The sequence below is a fragment of the Ranitomeya imitator genome, chromosome 3 (genome assembly GCF_032444005.1).
Source record: "Ranitomeya imitator isolate aRanImi1 chromosome 3, aRanImi1.pri, whole genome shotgun sequence".
Lineage (NCBI taxonomy): Eukaryota > Metazoa > Chordata > Amphibia > Anura > Dendrobatidae > Ranitomeya > Ranitomeya imitator.
This window is the reverse complement of record NC_091284.1, coordinates 737,437,313-737,443,513: the sequence shown is the minus strand read 5'-3', so window position 1 is coordinate 737,443,513 and position 6,201 is coordinate 737,437,313.

The following is a 6,201-nucleotide window of genomic DNA, read 5'->3' as shown; positions in this document are numbered from 1 at the left end:
ACGAGACCAGTCCTGCTCTGTCCATGGCTCACCAGCCAGGCTCCGATTCGTGCTGCCCATGGTTTAGGCAGCATGATTCCGATGACAGGTTCCCTTGAAAGCAGATCTTCCACCAGATTTCGCAATACAAACTGCATGTATAAAAAATAGAACTTTTAAGCCAGATGAGGCTGCTGTACTTAGTTTAATATTCCACTTCAAAATGGCCGTATAATTTTCCACAAGTGACTCCACCATCACTGCTGCCTGCGCTATACATTTTTCATGATGAATTCTTTACTTTTGCACAATAGCAAACATAGTGGCAAAATGTATTGTAAGATTTATTATTTGGTATATTACGGTAAATAAATCCTTTCAAAATGAGTAATAACGTAGAAATGACAAAGGTCTTATCATGCACCAGGAGATATAAACCCAGTGTCGAAGTAGGGGAAAAAGGATTTATTATGTCATGTGATGAAAAACTAAAATACAATTTAATCTCTTCTGATATATATGCCAAATCCTGTTCCACTGGAAGCCACATCCACCAATAATTTACCACTTTTCTATGGAATCCATTTGAATCAAAACATATATTCCACTACAATTGATAACTAGTACACACTGACTGAATATATGAACATACACGTAGCCACAAATCACAGATGTAAATATTTAGCAGCTATGCCAAGACCTATGAAAATTGAATAGCCACTCAAAAAATAAATATACATATAATTGTATTAAATATATTATAATAAAATAAATGGGGAGTGACACAGAACAGAAGTTGTGACACAGAACAGAAGTTCATAAACAAAAAAAAAAAAAAGCATCAGATGAAGGGACATGTATGGCTGGTATATAGGACTCCTTGAGAAAGCTGAGGCGAAACACGCGTTGCATCATTTGGTCAGTCTAATTCATACGTATGGTCCATTTGCATTGACGTCATTGCTGTTGAATTGGTTTATTGAATATTGGGTTACCCTTACCTCATGTGAAATATTCTGGGTTAATTCTCCCTCTGAACTCTTCTTGCACTTGCTATTATATTTTATTCTATAGTCTTGTATGATATCATGTTCTCAATGTGTAACCTTTATTGGACTCAGATTATATACCTGCCATTCATGTTGTCACCTCACCTTTTTTTTCCGTAAACTTTTGTTCTGCTACTCCCCACTTACGATATTTATTATCTTTATTTTTAAGGCTACGTTCACATTAGCGTTGCGCGCCGCTGCGTCGGCGACGCAACGCACGACGCACGCAAAAACGCGTGCAAACGCACGCAAAAACGCTGCGTTTTGCGACGCGTGCGTCGTTTTTTGACGAAAATCGGATGCAAGAAAAATGCAACTTGTTGCATTTTCTTGCGTCCGACGCTAGCGTCAAAAACGACGCACATGTCGGAAAACGCAACGCGAAAAACGCATGCGTCCCCCATGTTAAACATAGGGGCGCATGACGCGTGCGTCGCCGCTGCGTTTCCCGACGCTGCGTCGGTAAACGCTAATGTGAACGTAGCCTAAGTGGGTATCACATTTTTTTTAAAGTCTTTACTACCTGAATATGTTACTAAAAATGCATTTGTTTGGTCCATTGTTGCTTCTGAATAATTTTTCATATATACAGGAGACATTCCTATCATACGATGAACGTATAGTGTAAACTTGTGCGTACAACACTTATTTCCATGTTGGTTGTTTGGATGTTTGGCTGACATGAGAAAACATTTTGATTGATTTTGATTAAAAAAAAAAATCTTTATAAATCCCAGGGACTGAACCGTGAGAGCGCGATTATTAATTTAAAATTAATTTAAAGTAAAAAGAATCTAGCGAGTTTTGGAAACTGCTTGAGAAAGCGGTCTATTGAGGATGCGAAACGCGCGTCGAGCTCTTCCTACACCCGACCCAGGACCCTCCAATATCTGCCCGTGGTAAGTGCCTGCCTGCCCTATATGGTGTTGCATTGTTTCTATTTTTGTCACCATACACGCAATGTTTTTTTTTTGGGTGAGGCAAACTTACCTGTGCCATACCCTATTGCACATGCACTTTATGATTGAACTGATTGCTAGGCACAGAGGGGAAAGTGCCATTGGTGGTTCCTGGTAACCCTGGTATTGGTCTGCACATGTATCCCTTTATCTGGTCTTTTCTCTGCGATTACCCTTGTATATTATCATGTTATGTGAATTTTCAATAACATCTAATTTTTACTCTTCAATACCTAAAAACTCTTGTTTCTCCTTGCATGGACATCTTTCTGAGTGGGTATATCTTCTCCTTCGCTAAATGGGCTAACTTATGTTGACAGAACTATGTCAAAGAGGTTTTTGTGGCTACTATTATTTCCATGTTGGTTGTTTGGATGTTTGGCTGACATGAGATAACATTTTGATTGATTTTGATTTAAAAAAAAAAATCTTTATAAATCCCAGGGACTGAACCGTGAGAGCGCGATTATTAATTTAAAATTAATTTAAAGTAAAAAGAAACTAGCGAGTTTTGGAACCAGCTAAAAGGAATTATGATACTAGTCCTTCAATGGATACACGATGTTCATGTCCTGGTCATCGGAATACAGTAGCTGTTCTGCTTTATAGCCACCTTCTTCATGAAAGTGGAATATAAACAGACATTTGTAAGATTGCTTGTTTTTCCATTATTTCAATATATCTATAAAAACTAACAATTTCCATTAAACGTCTAAAAACTGTAGGTGGGCTAAGCACAAAAGAGCAACCATACACCATGAAAAGGCTAGCCGAAGTGGTGTGCCGACAGACGGTATTGGGCATTTGTGCCCAATAAATGGCAATCCCACACGAGGTAAACACCACAAGACGTGGTGCTCAGATGATTTTTATTCCCATGACTATGCAAACAGATGCAGAGGAGAGGTGGCATTAGAAAAGATCACAGGACCCCAGATCTTTTCACCATTGAGCTTCACTGCCAAACCAGTCATCCAAATAAGTTATGTAACTATGGTGTACATTTTCTACAACTGTAATTGAAGCACATTTCACCGACATCTGCTTCTGTTTAAAGTGTTGGGCGTACAAAATTAAATTTAGAGATGGCATTGAGTTTCTGGGAGTCCCTGGGGTGAACTGATAGTTTAAAAGAGATGGGAACATATTTTAGTGCTTCATATTCCCTCAGAAATGTTATATCTAAACTTAGTTTATCAACAACATCAGAGAGTGTGAGAAATAATAGTAAATGTAATTCATGTAGTAAAGAGGAATCACAAACCAGTAAAAGGAGAAGAAACAACAAATACGATGCCATCTCCACCATCATAATATACATAGTAACATAGTAACATAGTTAGTAAGGCCGAAAAAAGACATTTGTCCATCCAGTTCAGCCTATATTCCATCATAATAAATACCCAGATCTACGTCCTTCTACAGAACCTAATAATTGTATGATACAATATTGTTCTGCTCCAGGAAGACATCCAGGCCTCTCTTGAACCCCTCGACTGAGTTCGCCATCACCACCTCCTCAGGCAAGCAATTCCAGATTCTCACCGCCCTAACAGTAAAGAATCCTCTTCTATGTTGGTGGAAAAACCTTCTCTCCTCCAGACGCAAAGAATGCCCCCTTGTGCCCGTCACCTTCCTTGGTATAAACAGATCCTCAGCGAGATATTTGTATTGTCCCCTTATATACTTATACATGGTTATTAGATCGCCCCTCAGTCGTCTTTTTTCTAGACTAAATAATCCTAATTTCGCTAATCTATCTGGGTATTGTAGTTCTCCCATCCCCTTTATTAATTTTGTTGCCCTCCTTTGTACTCTCTCTAGTTCCATTATATCCTTCCTGAGCACCGGTGCCCAAAACTGGACACAGTACTCCATGTGCGGTCTAACTAGGGATTTGTACAGAGGCAGTATAATGCTCTCATCATGTGTATCCAGACCTCTTTTAATGCACCCCATGATCCTGTTTGCCTTGGCAGCTGCTGCCTGGCACTGGCTGCTCCAGGTAAGTTTATCATTAACTAGGATCCCCAAGTCCTTCTCCCTGTCAGATTTACCCAGTGGTTTCCCATTCAGTGTGTAATGGTGACATTGATTCCTTCTTCCCATGTGTATAACCTTACATTTATCATTGTTAAACCTCATCTGCCACCTGCATAATCAACTGAAATGGTAAAAAAAACATCCACACATCTAAAATAAAGAATGAAGCAGCAATTCAATGTGCTAATATTCTGTGTTCACAGCTTTCATATTGTTGATAAACTAATTTTAACCTGGTGTCTTCTCTGCCTCTTTCAAACATGCAAGCACCCCTACGTCCAGCGATCAAGCCATACGACTGCTTCCATTCACGACACGCCTAATTACAATACAGTGTCCGGCCCCACTCTATGGCTTTGATTAGGTCTTTGTCAGTAAACTACCCACTAACTGCCAATAGACAGTACTCTGCGCTCTTCCTCCCAGACTTGTTCTTTGATACAGTTGTTGACTCCTTCCCACTACAGATCCTCTCAAGCCTATGCCATCATAGACCTTGCCCTTTCCTGGTTTTGCTTGTACCTCACTAACCACAACCTTTGTATCCCATTTTCTCTCTGTTGGTATACAGTAAAGGTTTGCACCTGGGACCCGCAACTCCTCTTCTTCTGTACCTTTGGCATGGTACAACTGAAAGTGCCATGGCAAGCAATTCTCCTCTCTACATCTATTGGTCCAGTAGTCTTTAGAACAAGGCCAGCTCTCAACTTTGAGCACTTTCTAAAAGTCAATAAATCATCATTGACAAAACTGAATTCATTACACAGGTCTACAAAGAAAATTGTTTTGTACTCATCGCAGGTGACTTTGTACTTTTCTGATAGTTAAGTAAATAAGGCAGCACACTGCAGCGCTAGAACATACAAACTTGAAAAACGAAATTTGAACTGCATTACTGCACTAGAAATATGAAAAATGAGAGCTTTTAGCGCATAAAAATGGCTAATTTTATGTGTACCTGGTAGCCCCTTTACATGCTCTCTTATACCAGGTCCTACACTTGCCTTACCTCGCTGAGAATAAACGTCTCCATCTGAATGGGTACATGTGAAACCTCTTCCTAGACCAAAATTCTCTCTCTCTGTGGAGGGGTATTGGACCTGCTGTAATTAAAACACTTGTGGCTAGGAGGCGGAGTGCACGATCAGAAGGCTAGAGAATACATTTCAAAAACCTGACCGGCACATCCAAACATAGACTCAGTGTGAACAGGTGCTGAACCTAGAGTCGCCAACTCGTATATAGTTAAGTAAATAAGGCAGCACACTGCAGCACTAGAACATACAAACTTGAAAAACGAAATTTGAACTGCACTAGAGGTACACATAAAATTGGCCATTTTTATGCGCTAAAAGCTCTCATTTTTCATATTTCTAGTGCAGTAATGCAGTTCAAATTTCGTTTTTCAAGTTTGTATGTTCTAGCGCTGCAGTTTGCTGCCTTATTTACTTAACTATATACGAGTTGGCGACTCTAGGTTCAGCACCTGTTCACACTGAGTCTATGTTTGGATGTGCTGGTCAGGTTTTTGATTTGTACTTTTCTGAATCATCTTTTGTCCGGATTTCAAAAATGTACATAGTTTTTCTGTAGCACGTATAGTTTCCATTGAGCATCATTATTACAAAGTATACAAAATATACTGAGGACATTAAGAAAACTGTAATCTACATATCAGAAAAAAATGCTTCACCTTACAAAGCAGTTTTTATTGAACCAGTAATTTCACATGCAAAACAGAAACCAAAATATGAGCAGAAATGAAAAGTGCTTGACATTAGACTGTCGTTGATACAATTTTTCAGGGTAATCCCTATATAACATCCAACATTAATCCGCCATCGAGTCATTCCAAAAACCCTGGTAGCGGTGTTCCATTAATTTAATGTCCTGGTGAAACCGCTTGCCTTGTTCATCGCTTACATCCCTAAGATTTTGAGGGAAAAAATCAAAATGTGAATGCAAAAAGTGTATTTTCAGAGACATGCCACATCCGAGACACTGGTATGCATTTAGCAGTTCCTCAACACGTTTAACATATTCAGGAGATTTTTTATTTCCCACGAAGTTTTCACAGATCCACTTGAAGCTTTTCCAAGATCTCAATTCCATATCATTTAGAGTTCCTTCAAACACATCAGCTCTCTGATCTGAAGACCAACAAATAC